General features: G+C 39.7%; 1 non-coding gene across 1 annotated transcript; it reads right to left on the bottom strand.

The window, feature by feature from the left end:
* Positions 1-11,272: 11,272 nt before the first annotated feature.
* On the bottom strand, positions 11,273-11,378 carry LOC127133167 (small nucleolar RNA R71). Its single transcript, XR_007807160.1, has one exon. It is a non-coding gene; the product is annotated as a small nucleolar RNA R71 (small nucleolar RNA).
* Between the last annotated feature and the right edge of the window lie 5,760 nt (positions 11,379-17,138).

The following is a 17,138-nucleotide window of genomic DNA, read 5'->3' on the forward strand; positions in this document are numbered from 1 at the left end:
TTTATGCAATTTACTTTATGCAATTTACTTTAATGCAATTTACTATTCTTGCACATATTATTCATTTCTTTTTCCCTTTGCTCATTTGAGCACATGTTTATGTTAATGCCATTTGCCTTTTGCTCACTTGAGCACATAATTGTGTATATATTATTGTGCTTGTGTTTTGTGATGATTGTTGTGGGCCAAAATGCAAAGAAATGGACTTAGTTTCTAGGACTTTCCCTATGCAAAGAAATGGAGATTTGGACTTAGATTCTAGGGCCTTCCTTATGCAAAATTGGAGTAAAAGGATCTTAATGTTGAAGATGGATTAGAAGGACCAAATCTCTAAACCCACTCTTGTCCATTCTTGTTTTACTTCATGGAACTTTTGATGTGTGTGCTTTTGTGCTAGGAATTCCGATTTGAGCTTGATTGGAGGACCATTGCCATGTTCATCTAAAGAGAGAGATGCAAAAGCCATTGGAGGATTCTTGAAAGCATGACCTTGTGTTTGATTGCTTGAAATATTTGCTTTGTGGTTGCTTTGTTCCAAAGGATGGGAGCTACTTGGATCATCAATATGATCTCAAGAGAGGAACTCCTTATGTGGTTCATTTCTTTCCCTTTCTCTTTTGCTTTACTTAGGACTTAGCCCTTCTTCTTCTTCTCCTCACTCTAACCAAAGCCAAAACTTTTTATGCAAACATTTAACACTTGTTTCCGAACATTAGAAACCTAAGCCTTAGGCTTTTGATTTTCAAACTTTCGTTTCATAATACTTAATTTGAATTGAACCTTTTAATCTATTTTGACCACTTTTGTATATACTTCCAATTGGTAAATATAACTCATTCAAATTTCTTTTTATGGTTCCAATGGCCACTTCTTAATCAAAATCCTTCATAACCTTTAGCTATTAGGTTTGAGTTATCCTTGAGGTAGATGTAATACTCACCTATATCCTTAGTGAAGGACAATCAGCCTTCCATGCTTATTATAGGGTTAACCCCTCACTAGCATGTTGAAGCTATCCTCACATGGTGGATTTGTGGTTTGGATGAGTTTTCTCCCTTTGATAACAAAAGACCTTAAGGTTTTTGGACCAATCAATTCACCAACTCATTTTGAGATTTTTACCCCGAACTACGAGGTTTTGATCCTAATCTTTTTATAAGATGGTACATAGGAAATGGGTTTATCCATCCAAACAAAATGTAAATAAACTTGTATATTCTCTTCTCATCTCTTCAATCATGTTTGCACAAACAAAATTTTCACAAGACAACAACCTTCACAAGTGTGAAAAGGGCTCCCTAGGAGTACCTAGGATGTTTTGGGTGCCTAACACCTTCCCATTACATAACCAACCCCCTTACCCAGATCTCTGTTTCTTTTACTAGTTTTTGTTAAAACTTTTAGGTTTTTGTTCGCTTTCTAACCATTCCTTTGGATAAATAGAAGTGCGGTGGCGACTCGACTTGTATGATTTACCTTGGATTTAGTCAATACCTCTAATGGTAACGAATACCCCGCTATAACTACCTTCACATGCCCTTATGGTACATTCGCTTACCGACGAATGCCATTTGGATTATGCAACGCTCCTGCAACATTTCAAAGATGCATGATGGAAATCTTTGCCGATTTTAAAGACGACATCATGGAAGTCTTTATGGACGACATTTCTGTTTGTGGGCAGAGTTTTGAAGGATGTCTATCAAACCTTGAAATGGTACTCGAAAGGTGCGTATAGGTAAACCTCGTTTTGAACTGGGAGAAATGCCATTTCATGGTCCAACAAGGAATCATGTTAGGTCACGTGGTATCTAATAGAGGAATTCAAGTAGACAAATCTAAGATCGAAATCATAGAGAACCTTCAACCTCCGAAAACCGTACGAGAAATACGAAGCTTTCTAGGACACGCCGGTTTCTACCGACGTTTCATTAAAGATTTCTCGAAAATTACCAAGCAACTTACGGGTTTATTAAGGAAAGGCACTGATTTTATATTTGATGAAAAATGTTTAACAGCGTTCAACCAATTGAAAACATCTTTAATCACCGCACCCATAATGCAACCACCTGACTGGAGATTACCTTTCGAAATCATGTGTGATGCGAGTGATTACGCAGTAGGCGCAATACTAGGACAAAGAAAGGATAAGAAGCTTCATGTTATTTACTATGCAAGTAGAACACTAGATCCATCCCAAATGAACTATGCCACCACTGGAAAAGAACTTCTAGCCGTCGTGTTCGCTTTGGACAAATTCCGTTCCGACCTGGTAGGGGCGAAAATTATCATCTATACCGACCACGCCGCTATTAGATATCTGATAAGTAAGAAGGATGCCAAACCAAGACTTTTAAGATGGATCCTACTCTTACAAGAATTTGACTTAGAGATAAAAGATAAGAAAGGTATTGGAAATGTAGTAGCAGACCACTTATCACGAATCGAAGGGAATAAACCTGAACAAATTCCAATTAATGACGATTTCCCTTACGAACGACTCATATCCCAAATGGAAAGCGATATGTTTGAACTAACATTAAACGATACAAAAATAAAAGAATCCGTGGAAGAAATACATGCGAATGCAACTCTGCCATGGTATGCTGATTTTGTCAACTACCTAGCTGTCGGAGTACTTCCACCGGACCTATCTTACCAACAAAAGAAGGAATTCTTTCATGATCTGAAACAATACTACTAGGATGAACCTTTGCTTTTCAAAAGAGGTACTGACGGTATTTTTCGTCGATGTGTTCCTGAGGATGAAATAGATGACATAATCTCTCATTGCCATTCCGCTCCCTATGGAGGGCATGCAAGTACCTCAAAGACCTGTACTAAGATCCTGCTATCAGGCCTCTTTTGGCCTACTCTATGGAAAGATGTCCATAATGCGGTTATAAAATGTGACCGGTGCCAACGCACTGGCAACATCTTAAGACGCGATGAAATGCCACAAATAGGAATCTTAGAAGTGGAAGTCTTCGATGTATATGGGATTGACTTCATGGGACCATTCCCATCTTCTTTTGGGAATAAGTACATACTCGTTGTTGTCGATTATGTTTCAAAATGGATCGAGGTTGTAGCTTCTCCGATAAATGACACACGAGTATTGATTAAGTTGTTCAAGAACATCATCTTTCCTAGATTCGGTGTGCCAAAACTAGTAGTTAGTGACGGTGGCTCCCACTTCATATCAAATATCTTTGGAAAACTTCTTCTGAAGTATGGAGTCTGAACCCGTGTAGCAACACCTTATCACCCACAAACTAGCAGGCAAGTCGAAGTCTCAAATTGAGAAATCAAACAAATTCTAGAGAAGACTGTAGGAATATCCAGAAAAGACTTGTCATCTAAACTAAACGAAGCTCTGTGGGCCTATAGGACAACTTACAAAACCCCAATAGGGACCACACCCTTTAAACTAGTCTATGGTAAATCATGTCATCTCCCGGTGGAATTAGAACACAAAGCTTATTGGGAAATTAAGACCCTGAATATAAACTATACTTCCGCAGGTGAGAAACCAATTCTTGACATTCACGAATTGGAAGAACTGAGACTGGACGCCTATGAGAATGCTAGGACATACAAAAAGCGAACCAAAAGATGGCACGACAAACGTATATCTAGGAAGGAGTTTAATGTCGGCGACATAGTGCTACTATTCAATTCAAGACTTAAACTTTTTCCAGGAAAACTTAAATCTAGGTGGTCTGGCACTTTTGAAATCACCAAAGTCCTCAAAAGCGATGCGATAGAAATCAAAGTTCGGAATAGTGAACCTTTTATAGTAAACGGGAAGCGATTAAAACATTATCATAATATTGAAAATAGAGACTATTCAAATAGTCTCAGACTCATAAAGCTGCCTGCTCAACCCCAAACCTAGTCTCGTGACGCTACTGTCGAACTTACGACATTAAACAAAGTGCTTAGTGGGAGACAACCCACCTTTTTCTTTTATTTGTTATCTTTGTTACAAACTATTTTCCTTCTTTGATTTTCTTCTTTATTTTTTGCTCCCCTCTTCTTGATTCTTTGCAGTCATTCTTGTTGCGTCTAGTTACTAACTTAGAAATATTGGATACTGATAAACAGGAAAATTACTAGCTAGTTAGTTACTTACTTTCAGTATGCAACAAGTAGATACAATTTTCAGAGGAAGAGTTCAGAGAAGGCGGTATCATTATCTAGCTCGGAAGGATATGGCATTGACCATTTATTATGATGGACCTACCATGGATAAGTTAGGTATCCGAGATAGCATCCTGTTTATGTTTAACCAGCTAGGGTGGGAGAATGCAGCTATTAACAGACGGTTTGCCACTTACCGTGAACTAAACTTAGAATTCCTTAGCTCCCTAGTTTATAACCCCGAGCATGGTTACAGACTTAACAAAGGGTTGATATCCTTTAGGCTGTTTAGCATGGACTTCAGCTATAACCGTAGAGACCTTGCTGACCTCCTAGGATTTCCTAGTGGCCCTTTCGTTTTTACTACCCACCAGGAGGAGCTAATCGATGACATCGACCTAGATCACTTTTGGGGTAGCTTAACCGGAGACTACAACCCTAACCCAAACGAGATGCACTCCCAAATGATCCATAACCCTACTATCCGTTACTTCCATAAAATACTAGCCCACACCCTGTTTGGTAAGGAAGAGAACAACACCATAATGTCCCGCGATGAACTTTTCATCCTGCTGTGTGTCGATCAAGGTCGACATGTCAATGTCGTGACATTCATTTTGGAGAGATTCATTCACCTTGCTAAGGACAATCGCACCCCAATAATAATAGGTGGCCTAGTAACCATGATAGTAGACGCCATCGGACTTAGACGCCCACTTTACTATCATGTACCATTTGGAAACATCCGACCCATGGATATTGAATTTTGCCTTAACCGTAGAATCATAGGAAACCTTGGGCCGGATACTTTTTATTATCTAATCAATAACGAAATGGTCTGACTATTTACCTTGCCTAACCATGAGAGAACGAGTGTTCACAACCGCAATAACTGGCTTTATGACTTAGATGAACACCCAATTTATCCACCTTCACCTCTCGAGACACCGCCTAAATATGAGTATATCAATGACCCTATCCATGTTAAAGAATTTGACCCTGAAACACCTCCCAACTACTATAACATTGATGAACCGGTTCCTCCATCATATGTTGATAATCTTGCCATGCTTCTTTCCCGTCTGAATGATTTTCAAGCTGACATCACAACTGTGAAAGAAGAGATAAAGATCATGCGCTTTGATATCTTAGGGCTGATGGATATAGCCGTCGAGCAGTTTCATCACCTGAACCAGGTTGTAGCCGCATTGGGACAGAATTGTGGCTAATACTACTGACCACTGATCTCTCCTACTCGCACTAAGCAATGAGGACACTGCTTGGTTTTGTATGGGGAGGGAGCACATTTATTTTATTACTTTTGTTTAATGCTCTGTTATCGTTATTATTTTTTTCTTATATTACATTTAATTTTAATCTATTAATTCAATAACATTGTTATTCATTTAATTATGCTTCTATATTTATTTATCTATTTATGCTTCTATATTTACTTATTTATTTATTTATTTATGCTTTTGAAAATTCAATTGCTCTGTTATTATATTATACTGTTATCATATTATACTGTATTAAATTGCTGCAACATTTATTGAAAAATTGAAAAAAATTGCAAACAAGCGTGTGACGACCGTCACATATAATGTAACGCCCATCTCACAGACGTGACGACCGTCACACGGCATGCAAATGACCGTTACGAACATCTGACCATTGCAGACGACCGTTACGCACCCGTTGTGCGTGACGACCATCACACCACTCTGACGACCGTCACACCACTGTGACGACCGTCACGAAATCCAGAGAGCACGCCTATAAATGCAGGCGCTTTTCCTCTCTTCTTCTTCATCAATCATCCTACTCACACCGCTCTTCTCCCCATTATTCAATTCCTTACCCTTTTTTCAAGCGAGAAGCGTGTAACTCACAATATCCTTCTCACCCACCAACACCAAAAGTTCCATAAATCACACCAATGGCCCGTCAAGAAAGAGCTACTCCTGACCTCTCAACCGTCGTATTTAGAAATGGAGAAGCCGGCGAACACCAAAGATACAACTACCTCAAGTTCTACTAGCGCTTAATCCAAGCTACGAGGTATGTTGATAATGAATTCCTGACGGAGCTGGGGCTTTTGGATGGGGTGGAGTGGATGCTGACCAACTCCAGCTTGACGCAACTGTGTACCACACCGCAACCAACCTACGAAGCGCTGACCCTGGAATTCCTGAGTTCCTACTCCTATATTACACCCCCTGGCGCAACTCAGTTTCTCACCGGAGTCGCCATATTTAGAATGTTCGGCACCGAGTATTCCCTAAATCAAACTAAGATAGCGCGAATACTTGGCTTCCGACATGGAGAAGGAATTCACTGTTGTATCCCTGACGGATGGTCAGAGGTAGCATTTCAAGTATGGCATAGCCTCACCAACATGAACGACACGAGCTGGGATACGCTTAACATAACATATATTTATAACCCAATCATTAGATATTTCCACCGAGTCCTGGGGCACACAGTTTTTGGAAGAGTCAGCAATCATAAGGTAAACTCCAAGGAACTTTTCATTCTTCACTGTGTGTTTACCCCAATTGTGTTCAATGTCACTCCTTTCCTACTAGCCAACATCCAGGCTGCGTGCATGACAGGCAGCCAGGCGTTTTGTTTTGGGGGAATCATCACTTTCATAACACTAGGCTTGAATCTGAGAGATAGGCTCGCCAACTTGCCAGCTTTGCCAACCGAATTCCTCGACATCGACTATTACCGGGCTTCACACCTGATCAAAGCCAGAGACGACGGGAAGTATCATCCTGTTGTCAGAAACAAGATAGTTCGAAGCATCATCATGCCCAACAGGAACCGTACAGATCCAAAAAATATGGCGAATTGGATTTTTGATCTGGATGCCCCCGAGGCAAATGAAGGAAATCCTGGTAATGGAGCAGATGAATTCGAGGAGGAGCTTGACCGAGGCATGCTGCAGCCACCTCAGGAGTACGCTGCAAAGACATCTTCCCGAGGACAGCGGAGAAGCGAGCGAAGAAGCGCCACCATGGAAAACATCTACGCCGAGATGCTACGACACAACTAGAGGATGGAGGAACGCCAGACGGAAATGATGCAAGCGATCCAGCAAATATAACGGGATTAGCACGATTATGCAAACTGGCATGACCAGGGGATGGCGGAGCTTTCAGACCAGATGTGTGCCTAACATATCGGGTAGATGCCATCCAGGAGTACACTCAGCATGTAGGATTGGATCCTACCCAGCGAGGAAGAGGTGAGCGCGCAAGAGCAAGAGTCAGAGCACGTAGAAGCCAACAGCGTAACGACGAGTAGTGACTTTTGTTTCTTTCTTTTTATTTTGTATACTGTCGCATTGAGGACAATGCATTGATTAAATGTTGGAGGAAATCCTTATCACTCCTCCACTTGTTTCTATTGTTAGTATTTTCAGCCAATACAACTTTTTTTGTTTGTCCTTATCAATCATTTATACATAATTTGGCATAACAAATTTTTTCCTTAAGATTAAACGCATACCCTACGAGTATATAGGTTGTCTTATAAAGGTTTTGTTAGGAAAATTGAGAAATATCTAACAAGATTGATACCATCCCGACAACTTAGATCCCTAACTTCTACGAGATCAATTTGAATAACCATTATATCGATACCTTAAGTCTCCATTCAAGATTAACCTCTAGTAGTTTATACTAGCAGTCAACACCGTCTCAAGCGCAAACCATGTGGAGAGCCGATGAATATAAGTGTTTGATGCCTACAAATTAAGAAATTCCTTCATACTCTTGCTATCAAGAAATTGATAAACAAACCATACAAAAGGTTGCAAAGATATACAAAAAGAAGGAACATAAACCCCAGCTGGTTGATCCAGAGGTACCTGGTACTGGAATCGGTAGGGCGAACTACGGTTCGATCCTCCACGACCTTCAAAAAGGGGATATATAAAGGGGCACCGCACTAGTGTACCAGACCCCCGTGTTATGAAAAGGATCAAAGTCACTAAGCAACTACTTCACTAAGTGCGTGCGGAGGCAAAGGGCTTAATGTGATTGCGCTAGAATGAAACCGGGTGAAATAGGAACGAGAGACACTAGGTTGAGCTATAATAGCATGATTCGAACTGGCTTGTGCAAATGAGAGATCTACGCTAATGCTTAATGCTCGTGTTGTCACTGTATCTTTAGTATTTTACTTGAATATCGGCCATCTTAATAATCCACCTGATAACCACGTACGGATGGGTAATGTATTCGCGTTTAACTTTGTTTTCAAATTTTATTTGCTTGAGGACAAGCAAAGATTCAAGTTTAGGGGAGTTTGATAACGCGAAAAAACATCAGATATTTGCCTTGATTTACACTCAAAGATCATACCATTTAAACTAATATTCTGATTATTCCGCAAGTATTTGAGTTATTTTTGCAGGTATTTAAATCTCCAAGCATTAATGAGCAAAATATAGAAAAGGAAGAAAAAGAAGAAGAAACAAATGAGAAAGCACAGAAAAAGCAGAAAAACCAGAATACAGAAATTGCTAATGTGACAATCGTCACAAGCTGCATGACGACCGACACGTCACAGGCCCATGACGAGCATCACACGGCCAGATTTTACGCTTTGAAGCAGTCAGCAGGGAAAACCGAACGTGCCTAAATTCTCTCCAACAAAATGAATCCCCCGTGGATTCCTCATTCAACCAGTCTTCCTTAATTTTCTCAACTACCAAGACCTACCAAAGCAATATATAAAGGACATAAGTTGGAAAAATTGGAGACGCTTACACTTACGCTCAGCAATTGATTTTTTACAGCATTCTAGCTTTTTAGTTATTTTCTTTTCAACAAGTTTGTTTCCGTTGCCTTAGTTCATTTACCATTCTTTTTAGAATTCCAGTTTTCCCTTTTCCTTCCCGTTTTCCAGTTAGCCATAGTAGTAGTTTTCTACACTGGGGAACTACTACACTTTATTTAATTTAGTAAGCAATTGTATTGAAGAAGCAGAATCCTACCGACTTGTGGAGGACTGCTCAAGTACGCGAAGATTCGCCGTACTCTGTTAATCCAATTGCCAGGTTTTTATTCAATTATTATTATCATTGTCTTCTTATTGTTATAATTATGTTTGTTGCACTGTTAATCTGTTTATTCTCTGTGTTTCCTCTATTTAACATGTCCGGCTAAATTACTGGTATCGGTATGTAACAGCTCAATTGGATGGGATTTAATAATAATTGGTGAAAACTCTTTTTCTCAAACAATCTTTTAGGCTGAGGTTTTTAATTTGAATTTAATTAACTTTGTTACAAAAGTGAGAAGTTATTTAATATGATTTTGCCGCGAGAGTGGGAAATTAACTAAGGTGAGAACCAACAGTTGCGAGAGCGTGAGGCTCGAGCTGGATAGTAAAAATTAGGCATTGAGTTAAAATACAGTGAGAGCACTTTAAAAGCAATTAGAACTTATTTATTTTCAAAAATTAATTTTAACTTCAAATGGGACAGTGAGAGCGTACATTCTGACTTAAAGCTATAGGCCGAATCAACAATCACGAGAGTGTGAGATAAAGCTTTTTAAATAAATATTTTCTACTGAGAGATATTTGATATTTAAACTATTCACCGGTGACTTATCGAATCCTTGACAATTAATGCGTTGCATACTGATTTCCTCCATCAATTCTTTCTTAAAACTAAATTTCTCTTAGATTTAATATTCTGCACCCGAACTTCTATTAATCATTCCCTTAGCTAAACATAGTGACGTTAGTAACACTAGTTTGACCATAGGTCCCTGTGGGATCGATATCTTTTAAAACTAAGACGATTGGACTGTGCACTTGCAATCAAGTACCCGATAGAATACATTTTATATATAGTCACGACCAACATCAATTTTCCGCACTCGCTTTATTTTATTTATTTTCCACACTCGCTTTACTTTAATTACTTTCCGCACTCGCTTTACTTTATTTATTTTACGCACTTTTCTCGCTCTCTACGCTTCACATTCTAAAACAAACTTTTCATTATGATTAACACCGTTATGTTTGTTTGCGTTACCATGTCTGGCTAAATCCTTTAAAGGTTAGAATGTAAGGATCGCGGTTAAAGTAATGTTTCACATATTGAAATCTGTAGAAATACTTTAAATGCTATTTTGATTTTTAAGTTAAGTTTTCTAAAACAGACTAGGTTAGTTTTAATTATTCAAGGAGTGCGAAAGCACCCTGGCATAATAACTAGGAATCTTTATCACTTTAAGGAAAAGCTATTTTTGAAACTGTTTTCGAACACGTTGATAGGTTTAAAATCAGTAAACTCCTTAGGTAAACTATCCAAATTAAAATCACTTTTCAACTAAGTCTATGAGTCTCATTTATTAAAAATAGGTTTACTACTTTAGCGTTCTGCGCACCTTTTATATGTGACAATAAAAGGCCTTAATTTAAGGGTAAACTCGGTTCTGAATACGCGAAAGCGACAGTTCCCGTTAAATGGATTCTTTTCAAGAGTAGAAAGTATTTCCTCATAATTAGTTCTATTTAGACAATCGAAACATCGCCTGACTGACGTGAATTACATTCAACTTGTCTTTACCTGCATTTATTATTTACCGTTATTTTGCAAACCAAATATCTCTTTTATACCGCCTTAGATAAACACAGTAACGATAGTATTCAATAGATTGACGATTGGTCTCTGTGGGATTGATATTCTTTTATATTACTTTGACGTTATTCGTGCACTTGCGAATTACAACGATCAAGTTTTTGGCTCCGTTGACCGGGACCAACTTCGTCAAATTTGTACCCTGTTGTTACACCGTATAGACTAAGGTATTTTTATCCGGTAAATACGAAGAACCCGTAGTACCAGAAATTTAGTAGATCCTTTAGCGAAACCCGTAGTACCGGAAATTTAGTATATCATTTAAAAGTTTTTATCCAACTAGCAGACACCTTTAAATCTAACGGCGCTTCACCCGATGCGATCCGTTTAAGATTATTTCCTTTCTCCCTCAGGGATAGAGCACGTTCATGGCTAGATTCACTTCCAGCTAATTCAATAACTACCTGGGAAGACCTTAGGAGAGTATTCCTTGCTAGATATTTCCCCCCTAGTAAGACTGCTGTTCTTCGAAACCAAATAACTAGATTTGCTCAAAACCAAGGAGAATCGCTCTTTGAAGCTTGGGAGAGTTATAAAGAGCTGTTAAGAGTCTGTCCACACCATGACCTAGAGCAATGGCTGATAGTTCACACCTTTTACAATGGATTCCATTATAATACCAAGATGAGCATCGACCCCGCCGCAGGTGGCGTGCTGATGAACAAACCTTATCTTGAAGCTTGTGACCTAATTGAGGATATGGCCCAAAACCATTATGAATGGGAACTGAACGAGCATCAATAGAGAAAAAGGAGACCCATGGTGGAATACATGAGGTAAGCTCTCTAGACATGATGCAGGCGAAAATGGACACTTTAGCCCTTAGGATCGAACATATGTCTGAAAACACTAACACCGTAGCAGTAGTCCACACAGAGTGCGAACTCTGTGGATCTAAAGGACACGAATCGGCGGAGTGTGACCTTTTGAACAAACTAAATACCGACCAAGTGAATTACGCCCAAGGGAACCCATTTTCAAACACTTACAACCCTGGATGGAAGAATCATCCAAATTTCTCTCATAGAATCTCGAACCCTATCCAAAATAATGCACCTCAGAGACCGCAAGATTATCAAGCCCAAAAACCAAATCCACCTATGCAAGATGTGCCCTAGAAGTCTAACCTTGAGAAGATCATGGAAGGCTTTATATCGGGCCGGACTCGGCAAAATAAAGAATTCCTAAACCAAAAAATTCACGTAAACGAACTTATAACGCAATTAGGAACCAAGGTTGACCAGATAATCACTCACAGCAGGATGCTTGAAAACCAGATCTCACAGGTAGCACAAAACCAAGCCTCACAAACTACACCTAGAGGCTAATTTCCTGGACAACCTCAACCGAACCCTTGAGGGCAAGCTAACGTTATCTCGTTACGAAGTGGAACCTCTTACGAAGGGCCTCAGAACCCAGCAATGAGCGAGTCCAAATCTTCTAAAGAGAATGTGCCTACCAACCAAGAAGAGGAACTAGAGGAACCTAAGAAATAAACCAACCAAGAAGGTGAAGCCAAGGATAAAACTTACAAACCACCAATCCCATATCCGCAAAGACTTAAACAAACCAAAGTCAATAACCAATATCAAAAATTTATAAAAGTGATAGAAAAGCTTCATGTAGAGATACCTTTCACAGAAGCTATCACCCAAATTCCTTCTTACGCCAAATTTCTCAAAGACATCTTAACTAACAAGCATAGGCTCGATGATCCAAAACCCTTGGAATGCAACTTTATTTCTGAGGATAAACTTGCTAAGAAGGAGAAAGACCCTGGTAGTTTTTCTATACCGTGCATTTTAGGAAACCATGTGATCGAAAAAGCTTTCCTAGACTTAGGCGCTAGTGTAAGTTTAATGCCCTTAGCTGTTTGTAAGAGATTAAACCTAGGAGAATTGCAAACAACTAAGATGTCTCTTCAATTAGCCGATAGGTCTGTTAAGTATCCTGTAGGCATTTTAGAAGACATCCCGGTTAGGATCAGTCAACTTTATATCCCAACAGACTTTATGGTCATGGATATCAAAGAAGACAAAGATACCCCTATCCTTTTAGGTAGACCATTCTTATCAACAATCGAAGCTATAATAGATGTCAAAAGAGGGAAATTAACCTTCAAAGTAGGGAAACAAAAGATCGAGTTCATTCTTTCGAAATTCCTGATGGAACCAATTCTAGGAGACGCATGTTATGCGATCGATATCATAAATGAATGCATAAGAGAATTTGATTAGGGAGAACCTAAGGTCGAACCATTTTCAAACCCGAATGAAAAGGATGACGAGTTAGAGGAAACAAAACCTCTCACTGACGAATGTTTGGATCTTACTCCAGACCCTTCACCTAATTCTCAAAAACCAGCACAAGAACTTAAGGAACTACCCGAGAACCTAAGATGTGAGTTCCTGGATGAAGAAATGGACCGTCCTGTAATAGTTAGTGCCACCTTAAACCAAGAGGAGACGAATCGACTCTTGAACGTTTTAAGAAAATACCTCTCTGCCTTAGGGTACAACATCTCTGATTTAAAAGGTATTAGCCCATCCGTGTGTATGCACAGGATCTCACTAGAGGAGGATTCAAAACCTTCCAGAGAACATCAGAGGCGAATTAACCCTGTGATGAGCGAGGTGGTGAAGAAGGAAGTCCTTAAACTACTGGAAGCTGGTATAATCTATCAGATCTCTGATAGTAAATGGGTAAGTCCGTTGCATGTGGTACCCAAGAAGGGAGGCATCATAGTTGTGCAGAACGAAAAAGGAGAGCATGTCACTAAACGCATAGAAGGAAGATGGCGTATGTGCATAGACTATAGGAAGCTCAATAAGGCAACTAGGAAAGACCATTTCCCTCTTCCATTCATAGATCAAATGCTGGAGCGTCTTGTCAGACACTCTTACTTTTGTTATCTTGATGGATACTATGTATTTTTCCCAATACCCATACACCCCGAGGATCAAGAGATAAAAAACCTTTACTTGTCCCTACGGAACGTTTGCTTACAGACGAATGCCGTTTGGACTCTGTAATGCGCCAGCTACTTTCCAACATTGTATGATGTCAATCTTTACAGATCATCTCAATGAAATTATGGAAGTATTCATGGACGACTTCTCAGTGTGTGGATTAGACTTTGAAGACTGCCTTATTAACCATGAGAAAATCCTAGAGAGATGCGTAGAAGTTAACCTAGTGTTAAACTGGGAGAAGTGCCACTTTATAGTTAAAGAAGGGATAGTATTAGAACACATAATATTTGAGAGAGGCATTAAGGTCGATAAAGCATAAATAGAAGTTATAGAAAACCTTAACCTTCCTAAGACAGTTAGAGAAGTTCGTAGTTTCCTTGGACACGCCGGTTTCTACCGACGCTTTACGAAAGACTTTTCTAAAATAACAAAGCCCTTGACCGGCCTTCTGATGAAAGACATCGAATTCATTTTTGATGAGAAATGCATCAAAGCCTTTAACTAGTTAAAACAAGCGTTAATCTCAGCACCCATTCTACAAACCCGAGATTGGACTAAACCCTTCGAGATAATGTGTGATGCTAGCGATTTCTCTATAGGAGTTGTTTTAGGGAAAAGAAAATATAAGAAACTTCACGTAATATATTACTTTAGTAGAACACTAGACGCCGCTCAATTAAATTATACAACAATGGAGAAGGAACACCTAGCTGTAGTCTTCGCAATCAATAAATTTAGGTCTTATCTTGTAGGATCTAAGATTATAGTCTATACAGACCATGCAACTATTTGTTACCTTCAGAGCAAAAAGGATGCAAAATCTAGATTACTCTGGTGGATCCTTTTGCTACAAGAATTAGATTTAGACAATAGACACAAAAAAGGAATAGAAAACGTAGTTGGTGACCATCTTTCCAGATTAGAGCATTTAAAGCCAGATTATTTACCCATAAATAATGACTTCACTTATCACAGACTAGTAGCTAAGATAGATTCCACTCCCCTTGAACCTAATAGAGACAACCTTGGGACGATTTCATAAATTAGCAAAGTACCATGGTACGCTGATTTGTGAACTATCTAGCTGCTGATATCATACCACCTGACCTCAACTATCAATAGAAGAAGAAGTTATTTAAGGATATAAAACACTTCTATTGGGACGAACCACTCCTTTTAAATAGAGGAACTGATAACATATTTCGACGTTGTGTCCCGGAAGAAGAAGTCAGAAACATCATAGAACATTGTCATTGTTCACCTTATGGTGGACATTCAAGCAAATCCAAGACATACGCTAAGATCCTTCAAGTTGGTCTTTATTGGCCGACATTATGCCGTGATGTCCATGCTTATATTGTCCGATGTGACCGGTGCCAGCGCGTTGGAAACATCTCAAGTCGTGACGAAATACCTTTGAAGAACATTCCAGAACTAGAACTATTTGACGTTTGGGGTATAGATTTCATGGGACCTTTTCCATCTTCATTGGAAAACAAGTACATTTTGGTAGCAGTTGACTATGTGTCCAAGGGGATAGAAGCTATAGCCGCACCCACTAACGACACAAGAGTAATCATCAAGATGTTCAAGAACAATATCTTTCCTAGATTTGGAGTTCCACGACTTGCCATAAGCGATGGTGGATCGCATTTTATATCCAGAATATTTAACAAGCTCCTAAGGAAATATGGAGTAAAACACATAGTAGCAACACCATATCACCCCTAGACTAATGGTCAAGTGGAAGTATCCAATAGAGAGATTAAGCAGGTCTTGGAGAAAACTGTATCAATATCTAGAAAAGATTGGTCTGAAAAACTAACAAAAGCACTGTGGGCTTACAAAACTGCTTACAAGACCCCCATTGGAACTACACCGTACCAGTTGGTCTACAGGAAGTCATGCCACTTACCTTTCAAACTCAAGCACAAGGCATATTGGGCCATCAAGACCCTAAACTTGGACAACTTAGCATCTGGAAAGAAGCGAGTTCTTGATATTTATAAATTGGAGGAACTTCGCCAGAACGCTTACGAAAATGCCGTTATATACAAGGAGAGAACCAAAGCTTGGCACGACAAGAGGATCGTGAAAAAGGAATTTAATATAGGAGACTTTGTTCTTCTCTTAAATTCGAGATCACGTATTTTTCCAGGTAAGCTGCGTTCGAGATGGACAAGCCCCTTTGAGGTGTCCAAAATCCTGAAATCTAGGGCAGTCGAAATCCGAAACAACTCATGCAATCCATTCGTGGTAAACAGACAAAGATTGAAGCCATACCAAGGAGGTGACATACCCATAAAATGTCATGACCAGACTCTGACTGAACCTCCAGTTCCTACCTCTAACATATAAAGTTCGAACCATCAAGCTAACGACGATAAACAAGCGCTGCATGGGAGGCAACCCATGATTTCCTTTCCTTTACTTTTACTATTTTTAGTTTATATTTATTTATTTTATATGTATGTATATCTATGTGGAGACTAACAGTTATAATATTTGTGATTTCAGGTGTCCTCTGTTTCTAATCTAACTTTTCAGGAATGGAGAATATCGACACCATGCTAGTAATCTTCCGTGACCCAGTCTAAGAGCAGCGTTACAACATGCTTTCACAGCGCCAGATGATGCCTACTAGATATCCCGACTCAAGCTGCATGGAGGTAGTGGGCAATGAGCCTAGTGTCAGGAACTTATGCAATCAGTTACAGTGGGACGAATATACAGATGCTACGCACGTGACCTACAGGAACCTGAATTTGGAGTTCCTGAGCTCGCTTGTCTACGAGCCTTATGTTAGCCACGCCAGCAATGGAGGATACATTAACTTCAAATTGTTTGGGGTAGAATATGCCTTCAACCACAAGCATTTTGGCGACTAGCTTGTTTTCCAGACTGCCTATGATGCTTCGTCCGAGCTCCCGATGAGCTACTTTCTGAGCCGAGACGTCGAGAAGTTTTGGAGCGATATCACATGTGGAGGTAGTCCTGACCCCTCAACCCAGATCTCCAACAAAATTCACAACTCTGATTTCCGAAACTTCCAGATGATCATTGCCCACATCTTTCTAGGGAAGAGCGACCCTGATACGCATGTGTGTTGAAGAGATCTTCTTCATGTACTGCACTACTCAGTCACGCTCGGTAGATTGTGGAGCCTTCTTGGTTGAGAGCTTACACAATACTGCTCACTCTGCTGCGAGCCCCATTCATGTCGGAAGCACTCTGACTCACATAGCCTCAGCCTTGGGACTCGATAGGAGACTGTCTCACCTGACACCTTATTGCAGCTACACCTTGATGGATGTTGATTTTTGCCTAGACTGTGGTCTGATGAGGAGATCCTTTTT

The sequence above is a fragment of the Lathyrus oleraceus genome, chromosome 3 (genome assembly GCF_024323335.1).
Source record: "Lathyrus oleraceus cultivar Zhongwan6 chromosome 3, CAAS_Psat_ZW6_1.0, whole genome shotgun sequence".
NCBI lineage: Eukaryota > Viridiplantae > Streptophyta > Magnoliopsida > Fabales > Fabaceae > Lathyrus > Lathyrus oleraceus.